At 44.4% G+C, this 18,669-nt stretch overlaps 1 long non-coding RNA gene across 1 annotated transcript; it reads left to right on the top strand.

The window, feature by feature from the left end:
- Positions 1-1,638: 1,638 nt before the first annotated feature.
- Positions 1,639-8,735, top strand: LOC146799158 (uncharacterized). The gene is made up of 3 exons (XR_014969242.1): positions 1,639-1,758; positions 7,027-7,112; positions 8,622-8,735. It is a non-coding gene; the product is annotated as an uncharacterized LOC146799158 (long non-coding RNA).
- Positions 8,736-18,669: the final 9,934 nt, after the last annotated feature.

The raw sequence follows: 18,669 nt of genomic DNA, 5'->3' as shown, positions 1-18,669 counted from the left end.
CATATTTTGCAAGTTCAGAAACTCGCCCGAATATTTTGTCCGCCCCTAGTCATCACCTGATCCCTGCATCTTTGCTGGTGGTTGTGGCAATTGGGGTTGAGGTTTTGGTAGCTGACTTTGCGTGGAGATAGGAGTAAGGACGCAGGACCAGATCCCAAACAGGGCAAGACCAGTGTGATATCACTTGCTCCTAAGCAGCCAACAAGCCAAGAAAGGGAGAGAAGGTCCACTTCAGGGTATAGGGTTACATTGAAAGTTTGCTTAACCAACAACAAATTATAAATAGTAACCTTTATAACCCTTGTTATTCATTTTTAAACTTCAGCCTGAAAATAAGCTAATATTTTGTGATACTCCTCGACAGCATTCAAGCGTTTTGCCAAGAAAATTAAACAAATATGAATAGGTGTAAGCAGATTATAAACACCTCCAACATTTCTCAAATAGTTTACGGAAAGTTTCATGAGTGGTCCACAGCTACATTAGAGGTGGCAACAAATGTTTTGTTTAGGAAAGCAAATGAAATCAGCTTTTGCACATGCTACTACAATTTAGACGTTCTCAATGGAAAAAATCACTCCGCAGCTAGGCCCCTTGAAAATGTGGTTAGGATCATGTTATTTGTAGATTTTTTTTGTTACGGACATTATGCGGAATGTCGCGAGTAACACCAGCTTTGGTGTTTCGAGTGACTTTTTAGCATTAGAAATGCCCTTGCATTCAATTTACTCGGCTTCCCCCATAGTTCTTTTCTCATCATTTTTGTGCAATATTCTGTCATTTTCCTACCAACATTTTCTTAAAAGTACACAAATTCGCACACCCTTCACTGACTGCTTTGTTGTCTGTGCATGCGAGGCACATGACACCTTTCAAAGAAGAATTCAGCACGGGCAATCCTCAAAGATATCAGATAAGAGAGCTTCTTTGGTTCAGAAAGTCATGTGCAAAATGGCCCTTTCGATGCTTGCATTTCGGAATATCCTGTACACAAATACCGTCTCATATAAATGCTGTCTTAAATATTGTTTACAAAAATATCTTCATTTAGGTGTAGATTTTCCTTCAGCATACCTCACACTATCAACCAATTTCCACAAGTCCTGCGAAACACATTACAACCCTCAGAGAACCCTGACTTGTTGAATTCATGCTCAGGACGTCATCCCGCCATCTTAAAAGGAGTAGTCTGGGCGTGGTTTGGTTGTTTTGGTCTCAAGTGACTTTCCTTTCCTTTTGCACTTCACAGTAGATATTAGTTTGTCATAATTTTTCACTTAATGTTTGAAATATTTGGTATTGGCTGGTGGAGATAAAAAATTATACGTGGTGCATGAAAAAAGTATTTAATAATGGATTTTCGATCCTTATGAAATGAAAGTTTTAATTTACTCAAATGCTCATATTGAATCCCAAAAGCAGTATGATGGTTTTTACTATTTTGTGCACTTTTGATGTTGTAATTTGTTTACCAGTTGTCCTTGAACGGGGCCGAATGTCAGAGAGGGAGGTAGGTTGATCCAGGAGCCGCTCTTCTGTTACGCTGTGCGTCACTCCCAGCTAGACAGGCCGAAAGTGCATGCTTCGAAGGTCCAACATCCCCATCTACATAATGCGGTGTGCGAGCAAACGAACCTTGAACGGAAAACCTTCAGGGTCTGCGCTCTGGGACGAGACGGGCCAGCGGGAGGAGAAGCCGACAGCCTCATTAAGGCTCCCCCCGGATAACCTTGCATCTCACCACACGGGTCATATAAGGTAAACCGCGCGCTATCGATTCAACTTAAGATACGCTGAAGCAGAGCGCATGACGCGCTGGTCATCTTGCAAACTCTGCCCCCAGTCGAAAACAGGCTACCAACTCAATTTGTCACACAACTCGACACTCCGGGAGTTATAATAGATCATTCCTGGACCTTGGAACCGAGTGAGTGTAAAAAATCAAACGTATTGATTTTGAATCTGGGAGGCCCTTTTAAACTGCTAGATTTTATATCACTACTATCTATGTGCGTTTGTTTGGGAAATGCACAGACAGGCGACAATTCATTCTGGTTATTGTAAGAGGGCAGACACCTTGAGGTCACTTAAAAAAAAAAACAGGAATTACAGGTGCGTGACGTAACCTCTTGTCCCGGAAGTGTGAGAGCAGCAACTCTATATGGACTTTATTCCGTGAATAAAGTTCTGCTAATTTTTTGCTACTCTGGCAACTCATGGCGTATCAAGCAAATTGTGTTCGTGTACATATGTCCATTTGGTTTTCTTTTCATATTTCGTATGTTGTTTTAGTACCAGCAGATAAAATGTTCTTTCTAGCCAGCATAGTGAAGCACCAATGTGCCACACTCGAGTACTCCTGTGCGCAGCGGGAAAGTAAAGTATAAGCTATTTTTACATTGCAAACTGATATTCATTGTCAGCGGGTAATTTGCTCAATGTCTGCATCATCATAAAGAATAGTTTTATGCCTACTTTTATTTCAATTCAATTAAAAAAATCTTTATTTCGGCTATTATGGCCATAAAAGCACAAAGAAAAAAATACAGCACAATTTGTACATATGAATCTTGCAGAGATAAAGTGCGCGTGCATTGCAATATTTAAAAAGGAGTTCTGAATATAAATATAAAAGGTGCTGTTTCGGAATTTGTTATGCCCTGCATAGTTTACTTATCTTGTAGTTTATCTATCTTCCTGCTGCTCAGCCAGTGTGTGTGTTCAGAGTAGAATGTTGGGAACACAGTGATGCATGGAATGTTGGGTGTCTGTGTGAGTGAGGAATGACAGTTAGAGATGGGCTGAGCAGCAGGCAGGCTGCTCCTGGTGGGGTTTGCTGTCACCTGGAACTAAGGACTTGAGTACTGGCTAACCTACATCTACATCACCTGTTTACCTGGACTACCTACCTGATGTACATTGTGTACCATCTTCATGTACTTGAACCAGCTACAGAATAAAGGTACTTATGAACTCTACTCGGCTACCAGCGTGTACTTGTGTCACCGGACACAACATATTTTGGCGACGAGCGGACTTGGACCCTAGAGACTCTTGGTATAGCACAGAAACAAAGGGACTACAAAGAAACTACAAGAGAAACCAAGAGATCCCACAAGCAACTACATCTACAAAGAAAGTATTTCCAGGCAAGCCAGTACCAGCCCCACCAGTGTCCTTACCAACAGACAGCCTCACCGACCAGTGTCATCACCAACTGACACTACAGCCTGGGAATACTCTAAAGGATTACAGTGAGTTGGAGGAGTAGTTAAACTACAGCCACATCTGGTGTTCCAGCCACACCATACTCTAATGAAATTACAAAGTTACAGTGAGTTGGAGGAGTAGCTAAAAACAGCCACTTCTGATGTCCAGCCACATCTATCTACAGTGACTTTAATACTACAGTGACTTCTGGGTAATTTTTGTTTTTCTGTCTCATCATCATCAGAGGTAACAACATACTGCGTGCTGTGCCTGCACTGATAGACAATTCCTGATGCCCAATTTTGTCATCCGTCAACCTGAACCAACGTGGGTGTAGCAGTCTCAACACACTGCGTGCAGCGCCTGCTCATATGGTCAACTCTTGATGTCCTACTTTGTCTTGTTTGTACCTGTACCTACGTGAGTGCGCACTGGCACTACACAAGAGCAGTGTGGTTTTGCCAAGAGTAGTGCTTTTCGGCAAAATGAGATGTAGATTTGACAAGAATAGTGTTTTTCGGCAACAGGAGAAGCACTATTGCAAGTGTTTTCATTTTACTTTCCTCTACCAGCTGCACGATAGTGCTCTATTTGCATGATGCCTATGTGTACTTAATGTCGGATGTGCCTTTCTACATGTTATGCGGGCGGAACCAAATGCTGAGTTTGGAGATCTTAAGTGGTGAGCCTTATATTTTATTATTTTTAATCATTACCGGCAGCGCTATACTTTTGACAGCTCAACCGCTGCTTAGCGGTATCAAAATCTTGGCACGTGCTGTCCTCTATCCGCGTGCAACCTTACCTCCTCTTTGTGATTCTTCACGTCTCCTTGGATCCCGGGTGACGCTCCTTCTTGTTCGCGCTGTCTCGCTGCCTCCAGGAGCCGGATGCACAGTCGTGCTGAGAGCCACCCGGCAGCACGTCTGCATACGGGCCGCCATCTTGTGGTTGGCGGCCGTTAGGCTCTCTGTTGTTTTCTGCCGAGTTGCCAACCATGCTCTTTCTGTCTGCCAATCACGCTGTTTCGGCCTCTACAAATAAAGCTTGATCAATTGTCAACGTCATTTCACACACGGAGGTGTGCGTTTCTGCACAGAGTTGGGTGATGTCAAGCAGCATTCAGGTTGGTCCAGTACGGCGTGTCAGGTTTCAAGATCACATCTTCATTGGAAGCACACTATCAATCTTAGCTGATACAGTGTTTGGTTGGTTCCAGTATAGAAGAAAAGCAAAGGTACATTTATCTGTCTTTGTGAAAAAAACGTTCTTGGTGGCCTCATGGTGTCCGTGGATTACGCAGAACTTTTGTGTTTGGACATGACATTATACCGTCGTCTGGACATCCTCTGAGTAGAATCCTCCTTTTCATGTATGTCGGAGCTGATTTCACATTGCTGTTTTTTTTTAACTCCTTTTGTTCATTATTGACAGTTTTCTTCCGGAATTCCCCTATGTGTCTCATGTTTCATGAAGAGCCAGGGAGCATTTTCTTCAAGTCTTTGGTTGTGACTGTGGTTATGCTATTGCCTACCTTTCTCCTAATGTTTATGGTGTTGCAGCAAGTCCACTCATCAAACACAACTCGGGTGAAAGATCGTTCACCGGCGTATCACATGTGGGCATCCTAGTTTCTTTAGGGGCATGATTGTATGTTTTGCCTATATTTTTGTGTATAAAAGCTATAGTGTTTTCATTATTTAGAGTTTAAGTAAATAGGTGTTTCTTCTACAGCACATTTGATGTCGTGATGCCACAGGTTTACGCTTTTCTGAGGATGGGTCTTCCTTTACTTCTTGTGGGTGGTCATCACAGTGTTCCCGTACACGAGGGATGGTTGTGGGCTAGCTTCCCCATTACATTTCAATGTTTGTTACTCCTTCATGGGGGTATGTAACCTCTACAATGGGTTGGGCATGGGTTAGTTCCCATAATGGTAGGAGTGGGCGGAATTTGCGAAATTCACTTTTGCAAACTATCGCGAAAATGTAAAAAATCTCTGCAAACACATGGAAAATATCGAGAAGATGCAGAAGTTTTTTTCCCGCCCGTTCGCAGTATTTTCAGCGTGATCACGGCTCCCCAACTTACCCATGCGGTTGCTCACGGGCGCGGACATCTTGTTTTCACTTGTCCCGCCCGCCCACGATGCTTACTTCCTGTTCCGGGTCGCGCAATGCATGCTCGCGCCCGTTCGCGGTACGTATTTCCTGTTCGGGAACGCTTTTACTTGTCCGCATCGCTTTTTGCGTGCTCAGGGAGAAAATATTGTGCGAACTTACGCACGTGGTCACAATGGGCACAGCCATCTTGTTTTTCACTCTATTGCATGGTTCTGGGGCCTGATTTTCAATCCTCTCTGTATCTTTCCAATCCTTTGTTTAAAGCCACATTTTTTGATCTTTTTTATTTATTATCTGCCTAACTATTGTCCTGCTTCTATATTTTTTGTTTTTGTCTACTTTTGTTTTGTTTTTTAGCTACTTTTTCACTCTTTCTATTGGCTGCTATTTATTTCCTTTTCTTACTTTAATTTTATTACCTTTTCTTTCCCGCCCCCTTCTCTCTCTCCCCAGAACCATGTCAAAGTGTAGGGCTCGCCGCAGCCAGAGCCGCGACCACCTTCCTTGTGGAAGGCGGCGCCCACGGCGCCCACTAGGTGTGCAGGCACGGGCCTTATTTGGGGAGGTGGAGTTGGATGCACTCATCTTCTTTGTGCAGTGCCACCTCCCTTAACCCTGACAGCAGGTGGCAGGCCTGGGTCTGGGTACGGGCTCTGGGAGCGTCGACAGCGGTGGGGGAAGGTGCGCCGGGCAGTGTTGCACTGCTCTGGGGTCCGGCGCACCCAGGCGCAGTTGACGCACCGGTGGTCCGACATCCTGGACTGTGACCAGGACCTGCTGGACCTGCTAGGAGTGGAGGTCTCGGGTCTTGGTGAGTAACTATTTAATTATTACTACTTTGTGTCTGTTCTTCTGCGCTGTGTTATATATTGCGAGTATCTTTTTTTCTTCCAACCAGCTAGAATGTTGCTGCTTACATTCCAGGTCAATTACGTTTAAAAGTCTTCTGTGATTGTTATGACACAGATGCTTCTCTGCGCTACTACTAATCTTACTTGTTTGCAACTTTGCGTTTGCGCTCGCTTTGCGTGATTATGTAAGAGTTTATTTTAGAGAAATTAAGTTACATCATGCTATAGTGACTGTAGTCCTTACTTTGTCCTGTCACTAAGAGATAGGGGTGGATTGATACTTAGGTTTTGTTACTTTGTATGAGTTTGTAATTTTTTAGTGGTATGCGTTATGCCCCCTCAGTTACGTCACGTGCTGCTAGTATGCCAGTCTTTATTAGAACCTTTTCTAGTTTGTTCAATGAGTGGTGGTAATAGGCTTAGCACTAGCAGAACATCAGCATCAATCAATCAACCCAAAATTTGGTGTATACAAAAAATGTAGTCATGTGTCCTCCATTTGACCATATGCATTGTTGAGGACTAAAAGAAGTGGAAATGCATACTTAATGTACAATTGGCACGCCTGGAATAGGGGGGCTAGATCGGGTGGTACGTCGTACTTAGGCTTAGTTAGTATTCTGGTATCAGAATGGAAGACTGGATTACTGTTGATAAATAGTAAGTAGTCGATCCGTGAATCCCCTGATACTACTTATTGACCAGATGAGATCGGTAAATTTAGTTATTGCAATTGTTGTTTACATAAGTGTTTTTTGACTGTTCTTTAAAAATATTTTATTTGTTTGACACCATCCATCAATGTTTGTCTCTTTCTTATATCTTTCCTGTTCATCACCCAGGGGCAGGCAGACAGGGAGTGGGACAATGTCGGCGGGAGAACACCACCACCAGGAGGACACCAACGAGGGCTCCTCTGCTGACCCTAGTAAGTCTTCTTGTTTTCAATAATAATTCTTATTCCATAACTTTTACTGCACCATATTTTTCCCGAACTATTGTTTCAGTTTCCCATTGCTATTTTTTACCAACAATTATCCTTCGATCTGTACTGTTTCAAAAATCTTGTTATCCCTGCCTCTGCTATGATGACTCTCTGTACTACTACTACTATCAGTCTGTCTGTACTGTAGTACCTAAGCTTGCCCAGTTGCTCACTCTTTATTTGAAAGGTTGTAAATAAAACTCACATTCACCAGTAGCTCTAGCCATTGAGTCCAGTCCTTTGGGTCGTCCTCTAGTACTACTTCTAGTCTTATTGATCTTGAGTCTTTGTAAATCTTGAGGCTTTGACAATTCACACCAACAAATGCCCAACCAGATTTATTACTATTTTGATATGATAGGACATACTACTACTGTTGTAGGGATTTTTCACATACAGACCTTTGCACAAGAAAATAGGATGTTGCTGACGGTAGGTTGGACCTTCCTCACACACCTCAATCAGAAATTCAGAACCCACCACTATCCCCTGCCCGACTAGTTATAGTAGTGTATTGTCATAACAATTAGCTCTCCGAACCCTCTCCCACGATACCCAACAAGTAGACAACCCAACCAGAACATAACACACCCAACCTCTGAGTCGTGGAAGCAATGCACATGCACACCCTTCTTTTAATTTGCTCACTTGTGTAAGTCCACACCAAATACCACCAAGTCTATGTAAGTTCAAAATGTTTATTTTGAATTGACAAGCTCTGTACTTTGTTCTATTATAATGCAGCACCAACAGGAACATCAATAACATTAAAACAATAGACAATGTTACAATTACTTACAGTTGGGAACTAAATCATGATAACTGAACAGTGGTGGAAGCACCACCATCCCCTAGGAATTTAGTTTATATAAATTTATAAATGAAGATGTGAGTGAAGGGACTCCTCACCTTAGAAGAACCTAGTACTGGTAGTTGTTGCATCATAAGCTCTGCAAAGCTCTGGTTCGTAGATGGGAATCTTCCGTCTGTAATGCGAAAAATGAAATGGTGCGCGTTAGTATATTGCAAGCATTCTCTGCCGTGCCAAAAAGTGTAGCATTTATGGATAAGCAATATGGACTAACAGTACACCAGTACTTCATAAAAAAGTGGCTTGGTAATGTTTTGGTTGGCCGCTTGTACGCAGCGTGTAGACAGTAGCAGTGTGAGGTCATGTGGGCTCAAAGGTGTCTTATACAACAAGCTGCAAGGTAACGTCACATGTGCAAAAATAAAAGACACAAAGGTAAAATGGTTGTATGGCTCGGGCTAACTAAGCAAAGGCTAGAATGACCCTAGGGGGGACCATATATAACTACTAGTGTCTACTCTACTACTACCTGATTTGTACTAGTGATGTATGTTATATACTATTAACTCATTTTTCAATCTTGCTACTGACCAATAGGGGGAGGTGTATATAACGGCTAAAAAATGTGTAATATTTTCTAGGCGCACTACTGACCACGACCACCATTGCCGGGGCCAGCGAAGACGACGCGGAAGGAGAGGATGCGGCAGTTGCAGATACCGACGATGGAGCGGTAGGGGGAGTGCCAGCACCAGTGGCGGGCGGTGGTAAGTTAGATTCATAATCCTTAACTATTGTTGACATTACACTCACTGCAAGGGTGTACTGTATGTATACTGTACTGTTGAGACATAGGACCCCATTAGGATGGCGGGCGGATTGCCCCCGCCGGGCCGGTGGTAGTCACCGCTGACCCCAGCAGGGGCAAACCTCCCGCCATCCCTGTAGAAAAGACCCCCCGCCAAAGATATTACATTTACAATGGCTGGGGGGACCGCGGCGGATAGAAACTGTCCGCCGATTTTCCGCACAGTTGACATGTCGACCAGGCGGAAAAGGGTTCAATATGGTGGCGGTGTCTGAACACACCGCCAGCCATATAATCTGCATTTTGGAATGCCTTTCCGTGGCAGCATTGCCGCCACAGGCATGCAGAGTATGCTTGGGGTGCCCGTTGCAGGCTCCCATGGAGGGTTCCTATGCTATGGTACCCGCCTGCCTTTCAAAGCACAACGTGGCAGGCTCGGCGCGGGGCCTGTCACGTTGTGCTTGGAAAAGCACAACATGTATTTTTAGCATTGTGGCGGGCGGTGGTTTCAGCACCGCCCACCACAATATTAAAAAAAAGGATGTGCCCGCCACTGTGGCGGGCGCATCCTAATTGTCCCCACGGGACCCCCGCCCTTATGGCGGGCGGTCCCTTTTTAGTGTGAGGATGGCGGGTGTACAAAGTCCGCCCGCCATCCGATGTCCTAAGTAAGTAAGAGTTGTTGTGAACGTTTGAAGAGTGAAGACACCCTTTAATTAGCATAGGGGTGGGAGTATTGCGTAACCAATGGCCTCATCTATCTGATTTCAACTCCGCTTTGAAAGATTTATGGAGAAGACTAAAAGTCAAATCAGATCACCTGGTGTTCAACTAAAAAGTGAAAGACGGGTGGAAGAAAGAAGGACGGGCGAGATTTAATAAATGTTATGTACTGCGCTTTATAGTGCTACCATGCCACTATGTGTATAATTAACTTGTCTTACTGTTTTTCTAAGAGTATATTTTACAATTGTCTTGTTTTTTTCTTTTTGATACACAGCTACTCCTTCCAAAGTTAATCGGAAGGAGTTAGCCTCCAAGGCACAGCGCTGCAAGCTGGAGGCAATCCAGCAGGAATATCGGCAGCTGGTGGTCTTGGCAGAGGAGGAGGAGGAGACTGCAGCACTTCAAGCCTCCTCCAGTGCCCCGGACCCCAGCCACCGCCCTCCAGCGGTACGACGCCACCGTCTGGCAGCTGCCCGCCACCGCGCCCGCAATACCATCTCTGGTGGCCCCCCCCACTGTGGCTGCAACTGCCGCCCTCTCAGGTGCCGCGTCGCCCGTCTAGAGGAGCAGATGTGTGTCATCCTGCAATCCCGCCCCACACCTTAGTCCCTGTCTTCTGCCCCTTTTTTAATTCTTGTTTGGGTGGGTGGGAATTGGGCGTTGGGGTTTTGGACTATTTTGGACTTTCTTCTTACGGACATTGGTTGGGGTTAGGGAGGGGTGTGGGTCAACTTTTGTGGTTTTTTTACATAGTTTATTTTTGTTAGGGTACATTGAATCTATATTTCTACGTTACATGCAATGTTGTTAATGTTTTGTAGGTGGGTTACTGTTTTACATCACACTGTTTCCTTGCTGGTGGAGGTCCGCCCATAGCCAGTGTTTGATTTAAATAATTGTCTGACTGTGTAAGACACAAACAGATAGATGGGACACCCCTCACTGATTGAGTTGTCCTACTAGTACTTTTAGTCTCTCTTCTAGTCTATGCATTCTTTATCTGGACTCAAAGGGGTGTGTGAGTTCATTCAAAACATGTCCATTATTAATTATGAGTCCCCCAAACTTCTCTTACCTTTGTTTGATGTTTAACTTAGGCACAGCGATGGCTGCATGGTGAAGATGGTTTCCTTTTTCTAACATGCCATGATTGGGGTGGTGGTGGTAGTATAGTAATAGTAGTAGACACTGGCAGGGCAGCAGCATTTGCAAAAAAAGAAAATGAGACAGTCAGTCGCCTTTGAGAGACTGTTCGAGGAGTAGTAGAATGAAGTACAGTACAGAACTTACCAAGCAACAATAATATGCTAAAATATTTTACAACAAAACATAATGGTGGTGGGCATAGCCTACTAGACAGAGTTACAAAGTATAGTTGTGTCGAGTCACTTGACTAGGCCTACAGCGTAACAGTTAGTGCTGTGTATGAGGAATAACAACAAATCCAATCAATGCCGGCAATTAATGCTGAGGTATATGTTCCTTTGTTAAATAAAAATCACCTCTAAAATATACTGCTCATGGGTGGGCAAGCAGAAGAAGATCATCGCTCTGCCTTGAAATTTAAGTACTGTTGCTTTCGCCACATCTACCCCAGCAAGTGTGTGATTAATTATTGGCGTACATTTAATTTAGTCACATCTCGACAATAAGTCACACAGCCCGGGGGAAGAGGGTTAGGGTTTGTTGAATGGATGGGAAGGGGGTTTGGGGAAAGGTTTGACAGTGAAAAACAGTACGCATGGACAAACAAACGACAATCTTTGAAGACTACCATATCCATATCAATATGTTAAGGGAGAAAAAGGGAATGCATGCATGATGATGATTGATAAGGAGACCCGGATTACATACACTTCTTGTTCTGTTGTTCCGGGCTTACTTTTACAGATAGCAAATATAATTTTAAAATATTGGTAGGGATGAATCATAAACAGAGAGAAAACCTAATGATAACAACAACAAGAAGAACACACTGTTGTAAAGATTGTAGACAAAAAAATGAATCAAATTATTTAAAAGAAGATGAAAGTTGATACTGTTACTGTGTTATCCTGGTCAAAAATGTGGACTGGATTTGCATCTCGGCATTCCTCTTGGTCCTCTCATCCATCAATCTTGGGTGTCGCCACTCGCCACTGCCCGGCTGGAAAAAAATGTAGATTTATCGGTAAGGTAAGTGTGCATTGTAATGTTTTCCCAAGTATAGGGCAAGGCCCGGCCTGTAATTGTAGATGGAAAAACAAAGGGGATATTGAGAAACAAAGTTGAAACAAATGCACAAGTTTTGGCGTAGTGCAACAAGAACACTTTCCAAGGCGGCATGTATGCATCATCTCTAATCTAGTCTGTTTCCAGCATTGACCTTCAACAACAACAGGACAGAGCAGGCCCACAGTTACAGGCCTGACGGCACGTTGCTTAGCACATCCTCCGTTTAGAATACTTTTTTTTTTAAAGAGTTGGACAAAGGCAAAGCACATATCCATTCCAAACATAGCATTTTTCAATTTAAGTTAGTAAATCAATGCACCGCAATCATCCCACCGCTACACTTGACTCCACTTCTACACAGACATTTGGGTCTGCTGTGGCTGTTGTTGACGTGTTTGCCTTTAGGCTTTTATGCCACTCATGAAACGTCCTCCTGACTTGTTATTATTCCATCAATCATCTCCGATACTTGTACTGACTGACTGTGAAGCTCGTCCTCATACTCTGGGGGTTCAGCTAGTAGTAGGTAATCATGTGACACACTACTTCCGTCACCTGAGCCGCTGTCCTCATCATCCTCTCTTGCTTCATGTATTGTGTAATTCAGTGGTATGAAGTGCTGATTCATTTTGATCATTGTTGACCTCTCCACGTTTTTGGGCGAGAGACTGGTCCTTCTCACTGTTACAATGGAACCAGTAGCACTGAAAACACGTTCGGAAGAGACACTTGCGACAGGGCAAGCCAGATAGCTTATCGCCAGCCTGCTGAGCAGTGGCCATTCACACCTTTTCCTATACCAATACTGCAATGGGTTTTGATCAATGTACACCTCTGTTGGGTCATCCAGATAGGCCTGGACCATCCGCTCAATGTTCAGGGGTGCGGCTGCTAAGCTTTCGGGCTCTTTTCTCTGTGCATCAGCACTGTGCTTGTTAATGCCTAACTGTACATACCAATCCTCTAATGATTCTACTGGGCCTAATGATCCAGTTATTGTTGCTGTTGTCGATAGTGATGGTGAGTGTTGTGATCCAAACGCACTGCCCTCAGCCTCCGAAGTTGCACTTGATGCTGCATGCCCTGCTGCAGTACTTCTTGTGGGTTGATATTGCGGGCTTTGAATTAGCAGCCGTTCATTTTCCAACTTACTCGCTGCCTCAGCTATCCAAGTTTTGTAGGAGGCAACATCAAACTCTGAAAAAGGAAAGAATGTCTTCAGTCCAAATTTTGCCCGTGGATCCAGAATTGTGGCAGAAATGTAATGTTCTTGTGACAATTTTATTTTCTATCCTTGTATTTACAGCTAAGCGACAGGCTAAGCTCTCCACCAAGTCATAGGCTCCCTTTTTGTCCTCTACACCTTTGTATGATTTAGACACCTTCTTCAGCTGATGCTCTAGCATTTGCAATAATGGGATAGCTTGGCCCATTGTACAGTCCTCCTTGCTGACTTCACGTGTGAAGACCTCAAAAGGACGAAGCATCTCAGTCAGGCATTTAACTAGGCCCCATTGCTCCATCTGAAGGGTCATGCCTTTCACAGTAGCATCCCCTCTTTGCCAGACATATTCATTGAGTGGCCTGTACTGCTCAAACAGACAATCAAGCATGTAATGCGATGAGTTCCAACGTGTTGCCACCTCCTAGATGAGTGCTTTGACTGGCATCCTATATTCACGTTGAATGATCCTCAGCTGCTTCAGAGCTTTAAAAGAATGGCTGAAATGAGTGCATATTCTTCGGCAGATGACCAGTAAGTTGCTGACTATGGGTTCTTTTTTCAGAAAGTCTTGAACTATAATCTTTATGCAGTGCGCCAAACACGGAACCCTGAAATAGGAACCAAGATCCATGGCCTTAAGTACATTACTGCCATTGTCTGTGGCAACAAAACCAATACTAAGCCCTCTTGGTTGCAGCCATTCAAAAACCTTGCTGCGAAACTCTTGCAAAATGTTTACAGCAGTATGAGATTTCTCCATGGCGAACATGGCTACAGTTGCATGTTTCCGAGTACCTTTAAAAATCGCAGCTGTGTCAACAGCACCTCGTTCAGATAGCTTATCTCTAACCCCCACAAAAGAGACTCAGTGTGCAGTGATGCACATGTAATCTGTGGCTTGGCAACTGGTCCACATGTCTGTTGTCAGGTGGATATTGTGAACAGCACTCTGCTGCAAAGCTTGTCCAACCAATTCCAGCACATCATGATGTAGTGCTGGAACAGAAATTCTTGCGAAATAGGACCGGCTGGGAACCTTCCATTTAGGGCAGATGGCTGACACAAATTCAAGGAAACCCACCCCTTCCACAAATGAAAAAGGGAGAAGGTCCAGCGCTAACATTTTAGCCAGCTTCGCATTGTACAACCGTGCCGTTGGGTGGTTGCGTTGGGACTGCCCCTGCAACCTAAGCATGCTCTCAATGGTAGGCTGGATTACTTTCCTTTGTGGTGCTGTTGTTTTCATTAACCCACTTAGGCACAACGACGCAGTTTGTCTCATTGCGGTACTCGGTCGTCTTGGTGTCTCAGCCTGACTCTGAGTGTGGCTCTTACTGCGGTGCCACTCAGATGTTACTGAGGCGAATGTGGGTGGTACCACTACACTACTGAGGACAGGGCTAGAAATGCCTCCCTCTTCTTCACATTCCACCGCAATAATATCGCCCCCTGATTCTTCCTTACCAACTTCAACGGTTTGAGTTTTTCTACTTTCTTTTAACTGAAGTAGGTGATTCTCCCACACGATAGTGTGGTGTATTCCGAGATGACTTGCTTGGCCTCCGGTACCATAGTTTGTACCAAGCTTACCCCGCCGAACACCTTGTCGACAAATTGAGCATATAGCAACATTCTCCTCCTTGGTGCTAACAGAAAAGAAGTCCCAAACTGGGAACGAGAACTTTCTGGCACTGCTGGATGTGCCACTTTCAATACCAGATGAACTGGAGGGTGTACTTGGAATGTGACTCTGTGCAGCTACACTGTGACATTTACTACCACTACCTACTGAGATGGTTGAGCTGGATGTAGGTCCCTGCCGGGCCTTGGAAAATATGGCAGCTGAAGGTAGTGGTGGTGTAATCTGTGTTGGTGATATCCGTGCTACATCCCGCTAAGTAGCAGCCTTTCTGGATAGGGTGAGAATGTTGGTCTCCAATCCCTTTGGGGCAGGAGTGATGTGCGTGATGACTGTCTCGTCTTCATCAATATCATCACCCCCCCTCTTCTATATCTACCTCCATAACTCTAAGTTTTTCTGGGACCTTCCTTTTCACAAGCATTGTCTTGTGGCATGCATCACTCTCAGACTGAGCTGGTGGCTGCCAAGTGGCATCACGATCATCAGAAGCGGGGCTTGAAGAAGAAGATGATGGACTAAGTCTCCTTTTCCTTGCTGGTGGTCTGGAAGACAATAGATCCTCCGAAACAGTGGTTCGTTCCACTTTGTCTGCAGGAAGCTCGATTTCCTGAAATGCCCCTACGTCAGGAGCAACAACTACTATTGTGGGCTGCTGTTGCGGCTGCTGCTGTTCTTGTTGCGGCTGCACACTTATCTGCTGAGTTTCCGCTTGCATTGATTGTGTACTACTTTGCGATAATGACATTTCAACATCGCTGCTCGTTAGTAGACTGGCTACCTCTGCGACACTCAAGGCCTTGGTCCTAGGTTGGTGGGGTTGGACTGCTGGTGCTGAGGTGCTGCTCCCAGCTTGGTTCCCGGACAATGCTGCTGCAGGTGTAACTTTTTTGGTGCCAATAAAAACATTGGCCGGCACACCAGTCGTGGTTAATGGCGCTTCCTTTTTCTGTTCCTTTTTCTCACCGGCAACTTTCTTGGTACTGGACCTGGTACCTTTCTTTGGGGCCATCTTCTTCAGATGTCAGGCAGGACGCAGATGCACAACAAGTTCTGGTCACACGTGGACATGATGCGCAGCAGGACTTTTGTCTGTCTGGCAGTACAACGGGTGATGATGATGACACCTCCTCCTCTGGCGTTTTGTGCACCTAAAGGCAAATAAGCCAGGAGAAGAACATCAGTGAATTGTTGCATTTGTTGTTGTGGTTCAGTTACTTACTACTGTACTAGTGCAAACAAATGATATAGTCTAGCCATTTGTGAGACTTTGTCAACAAGTGCTATGTTATACTACTGTGTACACACACTACACTCTCAGGAAGGATAGGAAAGATAATAAGAACCACCAAAATAAAAATGTAATGGAAGTGGGGTGGAGTGGACCCTATTTGCCATTAAATCATTTGAGCATCTCATCATTCATGGAGCTGCTGCTGGCAAAGTGGGTGGATGGATGGAAGCAGTAAGCCAATAGGAAAACCATGCAGGCTTATATGGCAAAAGCAGGACACTAATAACTCCCAACACAAAAAAAGGCCACCAGCCACATGGACACTCACAAATCACAAACAAGCAGGGGGCCTGGGAAACACCAGGAGCTGACAAAAGGCCTATAAAAGCCAGGCAAAGGATGCATGCTAAAGCACACTGCTCTGCCTTTTTAATGCAACAAAATGCAAATACAAAAAATCACAGGCCCCAAAAAGGTCTGCAGGGTGCATGCATTGCACACCAACCAACACACACCAGACACACACAACAAAAGCATGTCTTTAAGACAACCAATATCAGAAAGCCCACCCCAAAAAACACACTTCCCAACTCAATCCAATGCCATCCATGCCCTAAATGATGTCTATATTCAACAGACCACACAGAAACACTTGATTAATACAGCTGTGGCTACCTGCTCTGATCCTACTGGATGTACGCAGGCCTGTTGGCAGACAAGGCCAGACAAGCTTGCAGGCCTAGGCTTCAAAATGGCCACCAGCCACATGGGCAGGCCCATCAGCATCAGAAAGCCCCCCCCCCCAAAAAAACACACTTCCCAACTCAATCCAATGCCATCCATGCCCCAAATGATGTCTAAATTCAACAGACCACACAGAAACACTTTATTAATACAGCTGTGGCTACTTGATCTGAACCTACATGTTGAAAGCAAGCCTGTTGGCAGACAACAAGGCCAGACAACAAGCTTGCAGGCCTAGGCTTCAAAATGGCCACCAGCCACATGGCCAGGCCCAAAAACATCAGAAAGCCCACCCCAAAAAAACACACTTCCCAACTCAATCCAATGCCATCCATGCCTTAAATGATGTCTAAATTCAACAGACCACACATAAACACTTGATTAATACAGCTGTGGCTACCTGCTCTGAGCCTACTGGATGAAAGCAGGCCTGATTGCAGACAACAAGGGCAGACAACAAGCTTGCAGGCCTAGGCTTCAAAATGGCCACCAGCCACATGGGCAGGCCAAACAACATCAGAAAGCTCACCCCAAAAAAAACACACTTGCCAACTCAATCCAATGCCATCCATGCCCTAAATGATGTCTAAATTCAACAGACCACACATAAACACTTGATTAATAAAGCTGTGTCTACCTGCTCTGATCCTACTGGATGAAAGCAGACCTGTTGGCAGACAAGGCCAGACAAGCTTGCAGTCCTAGGCTTCAAAATGGCCACCAGCCACAAGGCCAGGCCCAACAACAGAAAGCCCACCCCAAAAAAACACATTTCCCAACTCAATCCAATGCCATCCAGGCCCTAAATGATGCTTGAAAATGAAATACATTCAAAAAACACCAAAGGAACAGTTGCTTCATCATGCACACACCCATGAGGCCATGACTAGCTCGGGCCTACTACTGACTACTACTGATGAATACAGGCCCCAGCTAGGCCCGCAGAATACTAGGGTTCGCTCTCCTGTAACGTAAACTAGAAGGAAGTTGGCACGGAAACTGCAAATACAAAGACAAAGTTTATTAACCCTTAAGGGTGGTCCTACAACCCATACAACACTCTTCAGTATTGCATAGAGTAGCACAAAGAACTTGCGTACACGGTCCCCTTTTATACACAACAGAGGGGCTCATAAGTGGGTGGATACAACATGAGGCGAAAAGCATTACCTTTTATGGACATTTTCGATACAGAATCAATATGTGGGCGGAGTTAACACACTCCTAAGCCCGCGAGAACATGGTCAAGCAAGGACTAACTGATAACAGATGTGGTCAAGTCTGGACATGCGCCAGACGGACAAAGGGACTATTTATAGACTGTTACTAGGCAGATTACAAGAGCAACTAACACGAAGATAGGACTCTTCTCGTGCTGAGCACGTGGAGACATGACAGTACAAAATGGAGTCCGAACATTAGGCAACATAAGATGAAAGACATGTTTTAACTGGAGAGAATTCATGTCTTTAGTGAATGCTTAATCATATCGCCATTTTAGTTTTCAACAGACGACCCTTTCAGCATTTACTGAAGACATTCATTAGGATATTAGGATAATCATCATATATGTCAATTTTCATCATCTCTTCCACCTCTTTGGTTAAATGTTTCTGATAGGTGACATTGGCAATAGCTTTCTTATCAGGAATACAGAATGACACACATAAAGAACAGAGTAAAGGACCACACTGGACACAGATGCAGCAGGAAAACAAAATTGCCACAATAATGCAGAGACCAGTTAAAACCTTCCATCCCCATGTAGTGATCAATGCCCAAAACCATCCAGAAAAGGTCCAAGTGCCATTTTCTGTATGAATCTCAGCTGCGATTTTATGCAATTTATTAATAGCATTATAAACTGATGGCGTATGGTCAGGAATAAACACACAACTACTTCCGATAATTTTACATGCTCCACCTCTGTCAGCTAACATAACATCTAATACCATACGATTCTGCAATGCAACAATTCTAGTGATTTGTAATTCTTCCGTAAGATTCCCAAGAGCAGCAGCGGTTTGATTCGTCACAGCCTCTACATCTCTCGTTAACCTTCGAACCTTCCTACTATTTAGGGCAGCTCCAACAAAGAA

This window comes from Triturus cristatus, chromosome 9, assembly GCF_964204655.1.
Source record: "Triturus cristatus chromosome 9, aTriCri1.1, whole genome shotgun sequence".
NCBI lineage: Eukaryota > Metazoa > Chordata > Amphibia > Caudata > Salamandridae > Triturus > Triturus cristatus.
Note: the sequence above shows the minus strand (reverse complement) of the source record. Positions and strands in the feature narration are given on the sequence as shown.